Genomic DNA, 19,355 nt, shown 5'->3' on the forward strand with positions numbered 1-19,355 from the left:
TGCATAATAAATATTTGCTGGGTAACTCATTGGGTTAAGCCTCTGCCTTCAGCTCAGGTCATGATCTCAGGTTCTGGGATCGAGCCCCACATCGGGCTCTCTGCTCAGTGGGGACCCTGCTTCCCCCTCTCTTTCTCTGCCTGCCTCTCTGCCTACTTCTGATCTCTCTGTCAAATAAATAAATAAAATCTTTAAAAAAATAAAAAATATTAGCTGAATAGTTTCACTAGTTTTTATATGTTAAACAGAATGAGATACTAACTGGAGAAATATCTGAAAGAGGAGAAAAGACCAGGGGAAAAGTGGCAGATCTCTCTGTATTTTATCTGTCTGTCCATCTGACGTGACTATTAGAAACGGAAGAATATTCAAACTCTTCATAGCAGCCTTTATGGAGGGTTGGAAGGAATACTGGGCACTAGTAATATGTTTTATACACTTCTGTTTTCTTTGAATTTTTTTTACAAATATGTGCTACTTTTGTAATAAAAAAAATTCTTTCATTAAAAAAAAAAAAGAGCTCCTACATCAAGTCCTGTAAAGCTTTCCTACCAACAACCCCTTTCCCCGCCAGAATATTCACCTAATTACATCAACTGTCTTTAATCTCCTCACCTGGAGTGTATTTTTCTTTTCCTTCTGTTTAGCTCGGACTCTGGCGCAGCTTCGTCAGTCCCCGCGGCTGCGTGGCCATGGAATAAAAGGCTGCACCCGGCCCCCACTCTTAAGAGAAAGTGTGGTAATGTGCCCCACCTCACTGGGGCCAAATGGCAGGTGTTTGTGGCTTTCCGTCTCTCTTCCCCCCTGGCGCAGCAGTGCCCCTGTGGGGCCGGGCAGAGATCCAAGACCTCGTGGGTTAGAGTGACCTTGAGGGCAGATTTTGATAATCGCCCCGGGGCCATCAAGTGGAGACGATTTGCAGCTGGGGTGGGTGCGTGTGAGAGTGGGGAGGGCCCTCAGGCCCTGGAGGGATCTGCTCCGGCCAAGGCCAGCAGGAACACGGTCTTGGTCCTGCTTCCCCTTTCCACCCATGTGCTGTGTTGGCCTGAGGGCCCCCTGTTGGCCTGTACCCCTTGGGGTTCTCTTCCCAGGACATCAGGTCTCAGCAGAGGCTGGCCCGCCTTCCCTCAATGCCCCCGAAGGCTGGGACTTTCCTCACCTAACTCAGGTACCGCAGTCTTTTTGTTGTTTCTCTATTTCATTCATTCATCCCGGTGTTGTTAGAAATAATTCCTTGGAGGCTCAGAAACCAGCACGCCTCTAAAATAACAAACTACCTCTGATTAATTTATCAGAGGGACTTGCCAGCTGGTTCTATTCCTAGCCCTGCATCTTGGATAAATCAAGCAGCCCCTCTGGGTCTGTACCCATCCCCTCTGTTGGTAATGGTGGTAACCATGACGGTGTAGATCAGGCTCCCAAGAAGCCGAGGCTAAGGTGTGGATCCTTGTGTAAGTGATTTTGGGGGGTGGCCTCCGGAGAAGGGGGTGTGGAAGCAGGACAGGGAGACAGAATATGCTTCGTTGGATTCCCACTCAGTCCGCTCCTATGGGGAGCTCTGGAGCGGAGATGGCCCCTTGAAACCTCTCCTACCTTAAGGTAGGGCACAGGCCTTTGGGCCCCGAGTCAGTCAGGTGTTGCTGAAGAGTCCTGGAGGGGCAGCTCAGACACGAGGTACCCACAGGGGGACCGTCTAGGTGAGGCTGCTCCCTTTGGCTATGGGCAGGCGTGCAAAGAAAGGAGGCAGGGTGGGCCGTTCATAGCCGGCTCTAGTGGCAGCGGGGGTAGGGGTGGGGTGGGTGGAGCACGTTCGGGGCTGGACGTTCACGCGGGACACTGCAAAGATAGGACGTTCATGCGGGACACTGCAAAGATAGGGGTAAACTCTGACGTGGCTGGAGCACTCACTGTGTGCCGGGCGTTGTCTGAAGCCCCTTATAGACACGACCTCTGATGCTCACGGCTGCCCTGTGAAATCCGTATTTCATTCTATTACCTGCATTTTGTAGATCAAGACACTGAGTCACAGAGAGGTTAAGTAACTTACCCAAGGCCACACAGTAAGGAGGAGACCTGGGTTGTGAAAAATGATCTCTATATAGTCTTTCTGTGACCCTGTAGAAGAGTAACTTTAGTTACAATTTGAGACCAGTGTGATGTATTTATTTAGTCAGTTATCCATTTGACATTTACCGAAAGCCCCCATGTACCAGGAATTACAAAAATTAGCTCAGCTCCTCTCTAGCCCTTCAGGAACTTACGCTATTGGGAAAAACGCTGTGTGCACGTCCATCAGAGGGGACTGAGCAGCGAGTGCCCCAGGAAAGGGAAGTACAGAAGGCCTAGGGCAGCGAGCCCCTTCCTCTGCCCCGGGGCAGTAGGAAAGACAGCAAGGAAGAGAGGTGCCCCCAGCATGGTCTGGAAGGATCCGCAGACATTAAAGCTGGAAGGAAGGAGATGGGCATTCCTGGCAGTGGGAACACCGCAGACAAAGGCCAGGAGAGACGAAGGCGTGGGGTGGCAGGTAGAGGGTGACAAGTGTCTAGAGACAGGCTGGGAGGCCTGCAGGGTTAGCAGAGACAGAGGAGGGAGGCCGCACAGCATCCATCAGACCGCACTGGCCCCTAGGCCACCCGTGGTCACTCTTCAACCCGAACAAGCTGGTTCAGTGGAGGTGGCAATAGGTGGATGCCTCGTCCTGAACATCTCAGGACCTGGAGACGGGGTGAGCGGATGTCCCCACCTGCCCTCGGTTCAGCCCAGGGCGGGCAAGCTCTCTGAGCCAGGTGCAGTCTGGAAAATCACGCCGAGCAAGGTCCACAGGTTACGTTCCACAGAGGGTGGTTCCGGGGACCTCTCTGCGCCTGGCTCGATAGGAAAACTGAATTGTATAATCACAAAAGGCATTATGGTACAGATCCACTTTCACGGGCCTCTGTCTAGCGATCGATGGTGGATACTTCTTTAAAAACACACACAAAACAAACCAAGGAGCACAATGCATTGCTCTTATCTCTCTGCTCATCCCGTAGAAATCGTAATGGTGATCTCCGTGGTCTAGCGCCTTCCCACCTTTATCAAAGCGTTCCCTGGCTGCTGGATAACCACCTCCGGGGAAGCTGGAAGTGGAGGCCAAGCCAGGGACGTTCACGGTTCCCTCCCTGCGAACCCGGTAATGTCCTGGTGATTCAACTCTGGGCCAAGGGAAAACATTGCCAAGAACGAGGACATCTCCTTTCTTTCATCATTAAAGGATCGACACAATGAGTTGAATTTTCAGAGGGGTGTGTGTCCCTACAGTTGCTAAGAACCACTGAGAAAGCAGGAGATTTTATTGACTTACCATCATGTCTTCAGTGCCTTATACGGTTCCTGGCAAACAGTGGGTGCCTAATAAATGTTTATTTCTCCTTTTGAAAATAGGAACTTTTGTTTTTCCCAGTGTCTCTTTCTGATGATTATACGTAACTGCTGGATGAATCCCAGCATCTCAGGATTTTACAAGATCACCTAAGATTTTCAGGTCGACCTTAGGGGTTTTTTTTTTTTTTTTTGAATTTTTTAAAATTGTGTTATGTTAGTCACCATAATTGTAGATGTAAATTGTAATAGTATTTCCTGAGCATCTATGATGTGTCAGGCTCTTGCTAAAGCTATAATAATAGCAATAATTATGAAGTTACACCAAATCCTTATATAAACTGCTCTTCACGTACCTGACATACAACAGCTCATTTAACCCTTACACCCTTACAAGAACTCTCTGTAGTATTTACCCATGAGAACAATGAGGCTCGTAAGGGTTGTATCACTTTCCCAAGGTAACTTAACCTGGGACTCTACCCTTTGATTCCACATCTGTAGTGTGGAAGGGAACTGCTAGGCTTGTCTTGGGTCCAGCTCACTCCCTGGAGGCAGGTTCCTAGAGTATGGTTTGCTGTCTGGCTTCATGCCCCCGTGGAGAGGGGTCTTCAGGTGTGGGAGCAGATATGGAAATGCACCCCCCCCCGCGCCATCCTGGTACCACTAGACTCATTATTCCCATTCCAGAAGGCAGAATTGCACCTTGGATCATTTCCTGGGATGGCCTGTCTTACGGCCTCAAGCCTCTTTGTGTTTCCTTTTTGGGGTGACTACGTAACAAAGCTTCTCTGTAGATTACTGGGAGCAGATAAACACGGTGGACAAGATGTGGGCTGAAACTGCCCCGTGCCTTTCTCGGAGAAGAAAAACCACGTCTAGAGCACTTGGCTTCCCTTCAGTGGCATGGCCTTTGTGCTCCTGCGGGAGCTTCTCTCTAGATTTGAACAATGGTGTCGGCTGCAGGGGTGGGGAAGGTCTTTTGAGAGGTCAATGGCAGGAAGTCCTCAATGAGACTTATGATTTCTAGGAGTTTGTTGAAATAATCTCTCTTTTCTTCCCAACACGTCGTGGTATGTACAGACTCTAGGCAACCCACAGGCAAGGACTGAGGCTGGCTCCAGCTGCTCCCCTCTCTGTTCCCCCGCCCCATCCCTGCAGCCTAGGTACCCAGAACTTGTTCATGAAGACCTAGGCGTTGAGCCCTGCCTGGAATTTCCTTCTTGGTTGGCTTTCTTTTCACCTTACGCCATTTGAAGGTGAACTTTGAACTTTACTTCTTTGGCATTTTTGCAAAATCTTTTAAACCCCTTTAAGTGAGTTGGCCCATTGATGCTTAGCTGTGTTTGTGTGAAAGTTTGCAAAGTCTGAGAGGCTGGGAGAATTTACAAAGTTCCAGTGAAAGCTAATATGGCTTTGAGCACTTGGTGATCTCCCCATAACCATTCAGTGATTGAATGAATGAATGGAGAGCGTAATGAATTAATTGAGCCATTGCAAGGGTTGAAGTATGAGTCGAATATCGCAGAATCAATGCTTTTTCTCATAGTGAGGGCTAAAAGGTATTTGTAAAAAGGGGTGAGGCAAAGGGGCTAATCAGGGCAAACTCTTAGGTTTGGGGCCTGAGCTCCTTGGGAGTGACGTCATCTTTTCCAGAGAACAGGGCAGACTGTGGGAGAGATGGATTTGGGACACAGAAATCAAGAGTTGTGTTTTCAGAGTTTCGTAACCTCGGTACTACTAACCTTTGGGTCCAGATAATTCTTGGTCGTGGGGGCCGTCTTGTGCGTAGTAGGCTGTCTAGCAGTCTGTCTGGCCTCCGCCCACTAGCTGCCTATTAGCATCCCCTCCCCCAGAAATATCTTGAGCCAAGGCTCAATGTCCCCAGGGGGGTAAAACGTTCCTGGTTGAGAAGCAGTGGATTAGAGTGAATGAATGACTCATGAGGTCACCATGGCTGGGAGGGGTGTCCAGGACGCAGGGAGAAACCCAAGAGAGGCATAAATTGTAGCAGATGAGATTTATAGTAGATGCTGAGAAGAACTTTCTGTCAGATGATAAGATCCTGAAATGTATGGCTTTTGGTCGCAGAAATAATAGGGGAAAGAACCAAGAGCTGACCGGACACCCTGTGGATTGGAAGGAATGCGGAGTCTGGAGCCATATGGGTCTGGCTCAAACCAGCTTCAGGCACTTAGGGCCACTTAGCAACTCTGGGTACATCCTTACCCGCCGAAGGGGGCTAACAGCATCCGCCTCCTGGAGCGGAAAGGAAGATTCGAGGCCTGTATAGAGTTGTGTGTAGGAGATCCCTAGCACAGTGCCTGGCATACGGCAGGGCACTCGGAAGTAGTAGTGATTGCTGTGACTTCTGCCGGGTTGTACATTGATGCCTTCTCCCCTGGCTTGCCAGCTGACGGTAGGCCACCAAGAGCCTTTTGGAACCTGTCATCCTGACCGGAATCTGTGCATACCTCCCTGTGGCAGTGCTTGGAACACAAAATGCAATTATCTAGAAAGCAATTCCCAGTTACACAGTCACAGAAAAGGTTAGAACGACACTGTAGATATTTTTATATGTCAGCCCAAATATGTTTGAAGTGGTTACGCTGTTCCTGGCAGAGAAAACTACATGTGTATTTAACAGCTGAAAAGGCCTACTTAGGTAGGCTTCTAGAAGGTTCTAGAAACAACCTTTCTGTATGAAAATGCTTCCTTTATTATCTTTTATATTTTTAACACAAGGGACACGTGATGTAGCAAGTCCTCTGGCGGCTGTGTCCTGGAGCAGCCACTGTTCATGGTCACGGTGTGCACGGCATTCAGGGCAGCCAGTTAAGTAACAAGTTGTAGGGTCCCCTTTGTACCAAGGAAAAAATCAGGACACAGAGAGACAGATGCGTGCCCAAAGTCACACAACTGGTATGTGGCTGAGTGGGGATTTAAACCTAGATATTCTGCTCTCACAGCCTGAAACTTTAACCACTATGCCGCGTGGCTAACTCAAAGTTTGAAGGGGACCCTTCTGGAGACCTTAACAATACCTTGAGGACCATTTTGTCATTTCTTCTACGCTGGTCCACATTCCCGATTATGTTTTCTTCCACATATATCTGTTGGCATTCCATTTCATTTTGATCCCATTTTACTTTTTTTCCCAAGGACTATTTTACACTTACATTTTAATATTATATTTAAAACATCAGGCACAAGAGAGCCCTTCAAAAGAAAAATCCCTGTGAGTTTCTGAAGAAAATGCTTATGCAGTGGTCTTTATCTCATGCAGCTGAATATAATTTCCCCCCAGATGTGACTTCAGTAACTTGGTAAATTAATCCTTAGCGAATGGAAACCAGTAGGAACACCACCAAGATCTGAGCTAACCAAGAGGACCCCCAAACCTGGACAGTTGATAAATTTATAGACAGTCCCTTTGGCCTGTTTGATCTCCACCAACCACCTCCTTAATAAACCTGACTGAGGACAATGCCGTTGGGTCCTTTGCATATTCAAGTTTTCCAGCCTCTTCCTGGGTGTGAATGAGTGAGACAGCTGAGGGACGGAAAGGACTCATTGGGGTTGATCCATTTCTGGGGCAAACATGGAGGACAGAGTCAACCTTGTTGGCACTTGAATGGAGGCTCTTGGCTGAGTGTTCATCCTGGCTGCAGTCCAAGCCCGGAAGGAAGTCTGTGCCAGTTGGGTCCAGGGCTGCTTTGGGATGTTTGGAGCCTAAATGGAGACACATTGGGCTGGCTTCCTCTAAGGTCTTTTAACCACTTTGTGGACTACAGCTTCTTGATTTTTCAAAAGGAAATGCCACTTCCTAGGCAAGGTTCCAGGAGAAGAATCTGCTAGTCTTGTGATTTTAGGACTCATCTCCCTGAAATTCTGTTCTGCTTGGTAGGAGGTATGGATGGAGTCCTTGCTCATCTCTAGTCATACCTCAGACCTTCTGCGTTCCCCAAAGTCACCAGTACTTGCTTCTTTCTACACATCGGTCTTTCGCTTTCTTAAGGGGTCTCAGAGGAAATGGTGGCTGAGGACTTTGGTTATGGCACCAAGAGAGGGTTTCCGGGCATCTTCTGTCTTCTCTGTCCTCCCCATCCCCACTGCTATAAACAAACTGGCATTGAATTGTCAAAAACCCTGACCCTGGCTGGGGGCTGGGCCCCCTGGAAACAGGCCTCATTACTCTCCTAAGGTGGCCAAAGTCTCTCAATGGGAGGTGCTAACAAGCTTTGAAGAGGAAACAAACAGGAGAAAAGTGCAGAAACTGTCAAAGTGAATTTTTTTTTTTTAAAGCCTCCCACTGGAGCTTATCTCTGGTGTTCCTGAAGAACTGTTAAACTTTTTAAATGTTGAAATCATTAGTCCTATTATTGTGTCATTCTGCCACACTCGCTTCCATCCTTCCATCTCCGTCCGCCCACCAGTCCCTTCGTGCCTCCCCACAAGCTGAATTCCACCACATTCAGATCTGCTGAGACGGAATCCCCTGAAATATGCTCTTCTTTCAAAATATGTTTACATTCAAGTCACTCAGGTGCTCTGTTACTTAGTCAAAGATGTCAGACATTTTAAGAAGAAGGATAGAGATGTTGTTAATAGGGCCTTTGGTCTAGTAGTCTGTGGTATTTTTCTAATTCTTCACTCAGCCCCTGTCTGTTCCCCCATCCTGCCTTTTTGCCATGGTTCTCAGATGTTCACCGAGCCAAGGAGCTCAGTCGTACCACAGGACAAAAGTAGCAGGAACCTAGAGGTTCAAGACTTTGAGTTTTTCTGGTATTAAGCTGGGATCCTAGAGACCCCAGAACCTTTCTGCTCTGACCTTATCTTTGCCCTAGTGCTTCTCCCCTTTGGCACTCCCCTGACTGACCATCTGTTCTCCCGGTCCACGCCTGACTTTGGGGAGTGGAAGGCCCAGTGGTTCAGGAGAGCCAAAGCTTGGGAGTCAATCAGACTCTGGCTTTAAGTCTAATGTCTGTGTGACCTTGACCAGGTTCCTTACCCGCTCTAGACTCAGTTTTCTCATGGGAATAATAGTACCAGTATCTAATTTATAGGGTTTTTGTAAGGGCTACATGAACAAATTTATGCACGTGCGTTTTGTTTTTTCAAAAAGAATTGAGATGGGGTGCCTGGGTGACTCAGTTGGTTAAGTGTTGGACTCTCAATTTCTGCTCGGGTCATGATCTCAAGGTTGTGAGATCAAGTCCCATGTCAGGCTCCACATGTAAGATCTCTCTCCCTCTCCCCCTGCCCCTCCCTACCTCCCTCTCCTCTGAAAAAAAAAATTTGAGATGAAATTTACATAGTATAAAATTAGCCATTTAAAGTGAATAATTCAGTGATATTTAGTGCATTCACAATGTTGTGCAACCACTATCTTTAATTATATTTGAAAACATTTTCCTCACTCCAAAATAAAATTCCATACTCACTGAGCAGTCACTTGTCCTAGCCCCTGGCGACCACCAATTTGCTTTCTATCTCTGTGGATTTACAGAGCTTTCCTATAAGTGGAATGATACAACATGTGTGTCTGGCCTCTTCCATTCAGCATGCTGTTTTTTGAGGTTCATTCATGCTGGGGCATGGATCCTGACTCCATCTGTTTTATGGCTCAATGATATTTCATTGTATATATCCAGCACAATTTGTTTATCCCTTTGTCTGTTCATGGACATTTGGGTTGTTTCTACATTTGGCTCTTAAAAATAGTGCTGTTGGTGGGGGGCACCCAGGTGGCTCAGTGGGTTAAATCCTCTGCCTATGGCTCAAGTCATGATTGCAGGGTCCTGGGATCGAGCTCCATGTTGGGATCTCTGCTCAGTAGGGAGTCTGCTTCTCTTCCTCTCTCTCTGCCTGCCTCTCTGCCTACTTGTGATCTCTGTCTGTCAAATAAATAAATAAGATCTTAAAAAAATAGTGCTATTAGGAATATTTGTGTGTATGTGTCTTCTTTAGAATGTAGTAAGTACTTAATAAATATCAAAGAAGCAAAACCGAAGTCCAGGGTTTCCTGTTGATGACCAGAAGATTTCTGGCCTTCCCAGGATCCCACACAGAGGTGACTCACAGCTTTATCTTTCATGAATGGCAGGGTTTTTCGAATCTGTGCTCATCTAAGACCTAATCTGTCTTCGCCGACACAGTACAAGTGAGGAGGAGTTTGAGAAAAACATGCTGGGTCTTGCTCAGGTTCAGCTGAATGACTTGTTGGGCTGGATGACCTAAACAGGCCAGGGCAAGGCTCATGTTTCTAAGGCTCTAGAACAATCAGAATCCCACTAAACCCCACTAACCCTTAGAATCTCACCAAGCCTCAGTTTTCTTTACTGTAAAATGGGGTGATAGAGGAAATGACCAATTGTCCTGGTTTACCTGGGAAGCTAGTCATCAGTCCAGGATAGGACCTTGGACATGGACTTCTTCTTTCTTCCTTCCTACTAAGAACAAGTAAATATCAAAACGATAATTTCCTGATGAAAGAAAGATAATGTAATGCCCTTTAATTTACATAGCATATCATTTCTGAGCTTCTAATAATGTGCCAGGGACTTTTCTAGGCTCTGGGGTAACAACAGAGAACAAAACAGACAAAACCCTTTTCCTAATTAAGTTTATATTCAAGTGGGAGGGGGCAGACAATATGTAAATAAAATAAATTAAAAAGCTGTTAGTCTATTAGAATGTAGTAAGATCCCTGGAAGAAAATAATGCTGGTGAGAGGGGAAGGGTCTGTTGACAAGAGAGGGAAGAGTAGTTTTGTGGTTTTTCGAAGAGTGGTGTGGCCGCGGACTGATTTCTTCGAGAAGGTGGTATTTGGCCAAAGAGTTGAAGGAGGTGAAGGGAGAGGCAAGTGAATGTCTGGGGATGAGCAGGCCATACTGAGAGAATGGCAAGGACACAGGTCCTGAGCAGGAGCAAGACTGGAGGTATTGAGACATGGCAAGATGGCCGCCAGTGAGCAAGCAGGAGCCCTGTTGGGGGAAATCAGAGAGGTGGTGGGAGCCAGGTGATGTAGGGTCGTGCAGTAGGGACTTTGGCCGTTGGATGGAGAGAGCTGGTGGGGCTTGTAGAAGGGGTGGCAAAGACTAGCTGAGGCTCTCCAGCTCATCTGCAGGAAAGCCAAGTCTTTACAATGGCTGCCAATAGCTACCATTACATAGAAATGGGAACTTGTGTTCCAACCCCAGCCTAAACATGTGTCTCCCTTCCCGTGTCCCATCTTTTTCATCCCTGTGGGTGATGCCACCACCTGCCCAGCTGCCCGAGGCACCCATTTCAGACTTCTATCGTGATTATGCTCATTCTCGCACATCCTTGTCCATCTGTCAGCAAGTTTCGTCAATCTTACCTCCCAAAGAGATCCCAAGCGTGACCACTTCTCTGTCTCACTGCTGCCTGCCTTGTCCACGTCACCGGCCCTCTGACCTGGTGTGCTCGACTGAAGTCCCCTCAGTCCCCCTGCCACAGAGCAGCCAGAGGGGTCATTCCAAAACACGAATCGGACTGTGCTACTCCCCCTGCTTACAGACCTCTAGTGGCTCCCATACACACTCAGAGAAATGGAAACTCCCTACTGTAGCCAACAAGGACATCCGTCCAGCCGCGCTATCCTTCTGACATCATCTGCCTATGCAGTTGCGCTAGCCACCTTGACCTTCATCCCTTATCAGGGCTTCTGCAGCAGCACTTGCCTTTGCCCCCCACACAACATGCTTTCTCCCAGCTTCTGTGTCATTCTGGTTCCAACGTCAGTGTCACTGGGGTTTCCAAGATCACACAGTCTAAAGGAGGCACCCCTCCCCAACCAACCTGTTACCCTCTATTAAATATCCCCTTTTATGGTCTTTATAGCACTCAATTCTCTTAGAATGCATCTTATTTATTAGACATAATGATTTATTTGTTTATAAGGCATGTAAGCTCCTTGAAAGCTGGGACCCTATCTGTCTGGTCCGTTATCGTGCTCCCCACATCTAGAGCAGTGCCCGTCCATAATAGGCAATTCCACAAGCATGTGAATGAATGAAAGTAGAGTGAGCTGTAGAGCTTACCAAGCATCAGCACTTTCCTCTGGGATTCCACGGTATCCTGTCTTTCCCTCAGAAAGTTCTTACTACCTTATGGTGGAATGATTGGGATATGCCACGTCTCCCCTCCAGTTTTCCTGGAAGGAAAGGACTATTTTTGTATCCGCCTCAGCACTTAATATTTCCCTGGCACAAAATAGGTACTCAATCCATTCTTTTTGTATCAATGGATGAGTGAAGATATATCCCAAATAACAGCAGCTTAAAGAAATGTTATTTCTTTCTTATACACAAGACTAAGCTGGTATAGTGCCTTTGCCATATGAAGCATTTTAAAAGCCCAGTTTGTGCCTTACTCTGCATGGCCTGAGATAGCTCACTACTTTCTCTGCTTTGCCATGCTTGGGGAGGGGAGAGGGGAAGAAGATGAGGACACGTCCCTCTCTCTAAGGGCAGAACCTTGGAATTGCCCTACTTCAGTTCATAACCGATTGGGCAGAACTAAGTCACGTGGCCATTTGTAGCTACAAGGGAGGCTGGGAAATGTAGTTTTTTTCTGGAAGGAAGGCCATACCCAGCTCACAAGTGTATTATTGTGGAAGAAGGGGAGATTGGCCATTGGGGGAGGACTCAGCATCTCTGCCGATCATATCTGTTGCTTCACTTGAGCCTCATCACAACCCTGTTTTATAAGCAGTATATACATTGTGATCTCCATTTTGCTGATGAGAGGATTGGCACTTTGAGGTATTTTTTTTTTCCCCTCCAGCTAGGTCAATAGTTTGTATTTATTTATTTAGTTGTTATTATTGTTTCACGTTTTTAATCTAGATTCCAGTTAGTTAACATGTAGTATTAGTTTCAGGAGTAGAGTTTAATTTAGTGATGCATTGCTTACATATCATACCCGATGCTCCTCACAACAAAAGCCCGCCTTACTTCCCATCACCCATTGAACTCATCCCCCTGCCCGACACCTGGAGATATTAAGTGACTGAGCTGGCAAAGAATGAGTGAGAAGCAGGCTGGGACCCTGAAACCAGGCCTTCTGGTCTCATGCTGGAGAGAGAACCCCCTTGTCTGCTATGTGTCAGCAGCTCAATTCAGCAACAGGAGGCTGTGGTCAATCATTCCAGTGTCCACTGAACACCTCCTCCAAGCCAACGCTTCCCACGGGACTCCTGGCCGGTTATACAGCTTCTCTGGGCCTGGTGTCTCTCTGAGGAGTGCCAGCCCCAGGCCTGAGCCTTGGTGAGGCAGCACGTTCCATCCCTCTGTGTCCAGGGCAGCAATCACACAGCTCTGTCTCGGTAATTCAGGTAAAAGCTGGTGTTGCTGGGGCTGCTGAGGAGGAAGCAGGAGATGGGAACCAAGGTTTCCTTGGTTGTTGAGCCTGTCTTCAGGACCATCATTTCTGTACCTGATAACTACTGAGCTCCTGTTCTGGGCCAGACGCTGGGGATATGGTCGTGAGCAACAGTAAAATTGTTCTGTCCTCATGTAACTTGTATTCCAGTGAAGGGAAGCAGAGCATAAAATAAATAAAATGATAAGAGACAGAGTATGCTGGATAGTGATAGGTGCCTTGGAGGTTGGACAACAGGGATGGGGAATGAGGGGGTGCTAGTGGGAAGAGTATCCCGATTTTAGATGTGGAAGTAGATAAAGAGCCCACTGAAAGATGTTACGAGAGCAGAGACCAGAATGAAGTGAGGGAGCAAGATCGAAAATATAGAGGGAGTGAGACTCCCAGACTGTGGGGACAGGAAGTACTGAGGGTCTGAGACAGGAGCCTGTGTGGGGGTGTTCAGAGAACTTCAAGTGCAGTTGGCTCAGAGAGGGTGAGGAGATGGGCGATAGACGAAGTGAGAAGTGATGTGACCATGTAGGGGAGACTGTAAGTAACACCGCAGGGTACAATTGTGCAGGTTGTTTACTGCACAAGGATGCCAGACCTCACCAAGCCTTGTGCCCTGATGCAAAGCTACTAATGTCTGCCTGGAGGAAGGAGAATGTTTTAGAGCTAGCAACCAACTTTCTTTTTAATAACTATGGCTTATTCCACAAGACTTAGACACTCGTAGGATTTGGTGCAGAGGAATGACATAATCTGACTTAGGCCTTGGAGACTGTGCTAAAAATAGACTCAATAGCAACACACACACACACACACACATACACACACACACACCAGTTCAATTAAAAAATGGGCAGAAGATCAGAATAGACATTTTCCTAAAGAAAACATCCAGATGGCCAACAGGCACATGAACAGATGTTCAACATCATTAATCATCAGGGAAATGCAAATCAGAACCACGATGATATGGCACCTCAAACCTGGTAGAATGGCTAGTATCAAAAAGACAAGAAACTACAAGTGTTGGTGAAGATGTGGAGAAAAGGAAACCCTCATGCACTGTTGGTGAGAATGCAAACTGGTGTGGCCACTATGAAAAACAGTATGGAGGCTCCTCAAAAACTTAAAAATAGAACTATCCTATGACCCAGGAATTCTATTTCTGGTGATTTATCCAGAGAAAACAAAAGCACTAACTTGAAAAGATATACTCACTCCCATGTGCACTGCAGCACTATTTACAATAGCCAAGATACGGAAACAGACGAAGTTACCATCGATGGATAAAGAAGGGGTGTGTGTTGTATGTGTGTGTGTGCACACGCACACGTGCACGCATGTGCCTGCAATGGAGTATTATTCAGCTAGGAAAAAGAAGGAAATCCTGTCTTTTGCAGCAACATGGATAAACTTTGAGGGTATTAATACTAAGTCAAATAAGTCAGAGAAAGACAAACTGTATGAGCTCTCTTATGTGTGGCATCTTAGAAAAACAAAAACCAAAAAACAAATAAACCAAAAATGAGTTCATACAGAGAATCAACAAATAAACGAAAAAATGAGCTCATACAGAGAATAAACAAATAAACCAAAAAATGAGTTCTGATACAGAGAACAGATTGGGGTTGCCGGAAGTGGGGATGAGGATGGGAGAGATAGGTAAAGGGGATCAAAACATATAAAATTCCCCTTTTCCTAATTCCCCATTTTGCCTGTGTAGACACAGCCTTAGTATTCTATCCCCACGAATGTGTTTCGATCTGGAAATAGGTTTGTCAAAGGTCCCTGGCAAGGTGGGGACTGGAAAAAGATGATAAAGGGAGAAACAGAAAAATACCAGGGAGAGGGAAAATGAACAAAACAAACAGAATGAAACCCATTGAGGGGGCGCCTGGGTGGCTCAGTGCGTTAAAGCCTCTGCCTTTGGCTCAGGTCATGATCCCAGGGTCCTGGGATCGAGCCCCGCATCGGGCTCTCTGCTCCTCGGGGAGCCTGCTTCCTCCTCTCTCTCTGCCTGCCTCTCTGCCTAGTTGTGATTTCTCTCTGTCAAATAAATAAAGTATTAAAAAAAAAAAAAGAAATCCATTGAGGACAGCAACATTCAACTTAAGCGATGTGATTTTTGTGGCACACAAACAAACCGTGGGGTGGACGTGATCTAGTCCAGTGCGTGCTTGGGTGCTGAAGAGCATGTGAAATGTAGATTCCCAGGGAGTGAGAAAGCTGAGGGATAGGACAGAAAGAAAGCTTAATAAAGAGAAGAATCAGCCCTACAGTCTGAAAATTTGCATGTGTGCGGCTGAGTTGGAAGTCTAAAAAAATAAAAAGATTCCTAACCTCATTATTAATCCTAGACAAGCAAATTAAGGCCATAATGAATTATTGGTTCATATCTGCCAGATGAGCAGAAATTTTAAAGTTGGATGATAAAACCATGTGGAGGGGTGCCTGGGTGGCTCAGTGGGCTAAGCGTCTGCCTTCGACTTAGGTCATGATCCCAGGATCCTGGGAAGGAGCCCAGCATTGGGCTCCCTGCTCAGTGGGGAGCCTGCTTCCCCCCTCCTGCTCACTCTGCTTGTGCTCTCTCTCTGTCAAATAAATAAATAAAATCTTTAAAAAAAAACATTTGGCACTACCTACACAGCTGAATATATCATATATCCCGATTTAGCTCCGGTCAGTCTACACCTCAGATAAAAATACACCACGGAAGTGAAAGTGAATAAGCTATGAGTTCCCACCATAATGTGGTTGCATCATAAAAGAAAAAGGGGAAAAAAGAAAAAAAGACAGAAGAGGGCTTCGGAACAGGGAGACCAAGTAGAAGCTTTAGCAAAGGAGGGTGACTTGGCCCCTTTGACAGAGTTAGCATCCAGGTATCCATCGGGAGGCAGGCAGCCTGGTCCAGCACTTAGCCCTCACAAGCCTGGCTCCGGCTTTTCTGGAACCCTGTGGTAGCACCTTGCAACCCCCTTGCAAAGGACAATCTATGAAGGCTTGGCCTGTTATGTAATACTCTAAGTCACTGTTTGTTGAGACCTGCCATGTGTCAAGCCCCACAATGGCGAGAACTGTGCACATTCCCTTCCCTATGCCTCACGTGAGGAGTCTTACAAGGAAGCCATGAGGCAGAGCCCGGGAACTTGCCCCAGGTTGCACCATGGGTGATGGGCACTGCGGGGATGGAAAGCACACTGATCCTACCCAGGCCTGGACTCTTCCCAGCCTCGTGATTCACTGCCCTCCCTGGAAGGCACCCTAGGGGAGGAGGAAGGAACTTTTCAGCTCTGCTCTGAGCTGTTGTTAGTCAAGCTGCAAAGAACAAGTCTCCCCCCACACTTGATATGAATCTCTCCCAGGCCTTTGCTATCTTGTGCTCCAGAGAAGCTGGCCAGACAGGCGGCTGATGAAGAGACTAGGCTATTTTTAAGGAGAAGAACGTGCCATCATTTCCTTTGGTAACTCAGTTGCTTCTGGTAAACAGTGACCCTTCTGTCACCTAACAGGGTAGGACCGTATCTTTTCATCTAATGCCTCATAGGATGCTGACTCAATTAGTATTTGCTAAACAGATGAATGGAAATCACAAAGCTAGCAGAGAATTGGATTGAAGCCTGGGGAGAGGAGAGAGCCAGAGCCTAACCCTTGGGGCTGATCCCAATACACAAAGTTACTGTAGAACCAGACCTTTCATCTTCTGGGGGATGGGGATATAGGGGAGAAGGCGAGGAAGGATCAGGGCACAGGTAGTTCTCAGGGGAAATTCTTAATACAAGAGAGGGGACTCATGGGGCCTTTATTTTGCTTTCTTTTCATCAAATTATGGGCGGCTGGGGTTTTTTGAGAGTTCTGAGTGGGAGCTCCTTTAAGGCCTATAGTGTTGAGGTGGGTGGGGGAGGAGACAGATCTTTTAAGGCCTCAGTTTTCTCCCTGGGAAAGCATAGGGAGGAAGGCACTCCTGGTCTAGGAGTGCTCCCAGCTGTATCATCCTCCTTAAGCTCCATGATAACTGATGTGCAGTGTTTCCCATCGGCCCTATTCTTCAGAGGTGGTGCTGAGGCACAGAGAGGGTAGTACCTGTCCAGGGTCACACAGCTATTGAGTAGTAGAACAGAGACGTGACTCCACTCGGTCTGTGATCTTAACATTGATTTCTACCAGCCTTGTTGTGGGGTTCAAGGGGGCTGCCCACCACAAAATTGCATTCCCATCGGTTTTTGCAGTAATAGTGCCTTCATGGTCTTCCCACTTTTTGTCCCATCCTCCCCACCCCACCCCACCACCCCGAATCTGTTTGGCTTCTCCATGTCAGAATTTTTAGATTTCCTGGGGCACCTGAGTGGCTCAGTGGGTTAAGCCTCTGCCTTTGGCTCGGGTCATGATCTCAGGGTCCTGAGATCCAGTCCCACAATGGGCTCCCTGCTCAGCAGAGAGCCTGTTTCTCCCTCTCCCTCTGCCTGCCATTCTGCCTACATGTGCTCTATCCATATCCCTGTCAAGTTAAAAAAAAAAATTCCTAAAAGTAGCTCCAGTCATGGTCTTGCTTGCCTCAAACATGGTTTCCTCTTACTGCTTTTGGAATCCACTCCCCTGGCTGATGAGCTGCAGCTCCCCACAATGTGGCTTTAACCAGCTTTTCCAGCCTTTTCTTCTATTTCCTCCCTTGGCAAGTGTAAGCCATGGGCCAGTGGCTCCTTTTGAACTGGGTCCATGCTCTTCTCCATCTTAGCCTTGATTGATTCAGGCCCAAGCTTCTCTTCCTGGGCCGTCCGGCCGCCTGTGGAAACTTAGCTGTTTTTCAGTGAGGAGTCTTTTCTTTATGAAGCTTCACTTCCGCTCCCCACTCCAGATGAATACAATCTGTCCTTCTGCTTTCTGTTGGTATTCTTCTTAGTGGACCCCATTCTGCATTATATTATGGTTATTTGTCACCTTGTATGATTCGTCTGGATGCTTAGTCCCTTATAGTCCTCCTCACCTTTGAGGGTTTAACACAGAGCCTTATACGGAGCAGGAGGTCAGAAATGTGTAGAAAGAAAGAGGGAATTAACCTGGAATTAAAGACTCCTTCCCTTGGAAGAGAAGCCTGTAGGTTTCCCTCATTAAGAATAGGTGGAAGGGGCGCCTGGGTGGCTCAGTGGGTTAAGCCGCTGCCTTCGGCTCAGGTCATGATCTCAGGGTCCTGGGATCGAGTCCCGCATCGGGCTCTCTGCTCAGCAGGGAGCCTGCTTCCCTCTCTCTCTCTCTGCCTGCCTCTCTGTCTACTTGTGATCTCTCTCTGTCAAATAAAGAAATAAAATCTTTAAAAAAAAAAAAAAAAGAATAGGTGGAGGGTGCCTGGGTGGCTCAGTGGGTTAAAGCCTCTGCCTTTAGCTCAGGTCGTGATCCCAGGGTCCTGGGATAGAGCCACATCGGGCCTCTCTGCCTGGCAGGGAGCCTGGTTCCACCCCCCCCTTCTCTGCTGCCTCTTTGCCTACGTGTGATCTCTGCCTGTGACATAAATAGATAAAATCTTAAAAAAAAAAAAAAAAGAATAGGTAGATACCTTGGCTTGTGTCTCAGGTTGTATGGAATCCTTTATTGGCTAAAGTGACATGTGTCTAGAAACTCTTCCCATAGAATGCGCATCAAGTCTGGTTCAGTGTGCCAATGTCCTAGGCAGTCCCCAAGAGTCCTTTGCTCGGGCCTCGATGTTTTGCGCAGAAGGCGTCCATGGATCTTATTTTGAAATAACTGAAAATTCTCTTAGTACCTCCAAGAGGAAAATCTGACTCCCCTTTCCCACAGGCTGATTGATAATAAAATCTGAGCACAAAGAGAAGCAAAAGATAAGTGTACAAACCTGCTCTTTGTCTGCAAAACGAAGGATTTGAACCCAGCGAGCTCTCTGATACGTTATATATAGTTTGAAAAAAAAAAGTACATCTTCCTTTATATTCTTTGAGAAGTTTGGTCAATCTGGCTAAACACTGGAACGCCCCAGATCGCCATTGGCCAGGCTTTCGTAGCGGGGGGGAGGAAAAGCGACTTTTACACACACACACTGCTTATTTTGTGGTGACTGCCGAGCTCAGTATCTCATCTCTTCCCCCATTTCCTGTGTTATGAAATGCTGGGCATAGTTTTCCCTTGGCTCAGTGGCGTTTTGATAAAGACAGGGGAACTGGGATGAAAGGAGCAGTGAACACTGCCCTCTTTTGTCCGCACTGGGTTCCTGCTGGTTCTCCCTGCCAGGCGCAGGTCTGGCAGACAGGAGTTCAAAATCCTGCTAAGGAAACCTTAGCTTGGAATTTTGGTGCATTTATTCTCCACGTTCCTCCAAAAAATTCCAGCAGTGTGGAGCATCCTTACTTTGGGTCACAAACAATTTACCCAAGGCTGCCACTTTGCAGCAGCAATCATTTAATGATGGTGGTTCCAGGCTGACCCCCCAAAAGTAGGTGGAAAGCAGAAAAGAGGCCCTATTGTCTGAGCTTTCCCTGCTCCTTTGCATTACCAGGAAGCTAAAGATAACCACCGGAAGAAAGCAACTGTCAGCAGGAATGGGGCAAGATTCCCTTTCCTGGCTGAGTAACCCCTCACTGGAAAGAGAA

The sequence above is a fragment of the Meles meles genome, chromosome 2 (assembly GCF_922984935.1).
Source record: "Meles meles chromosome 2, mMelMel3.1 paternal haplotype, whole genome shotgun sequence".
NCBI classification, from domain to species: Eukaryota; Metazoa; Chordata; class Mammalia; order Carnivora; family Mustelidae; genus Meles; species Meles meles.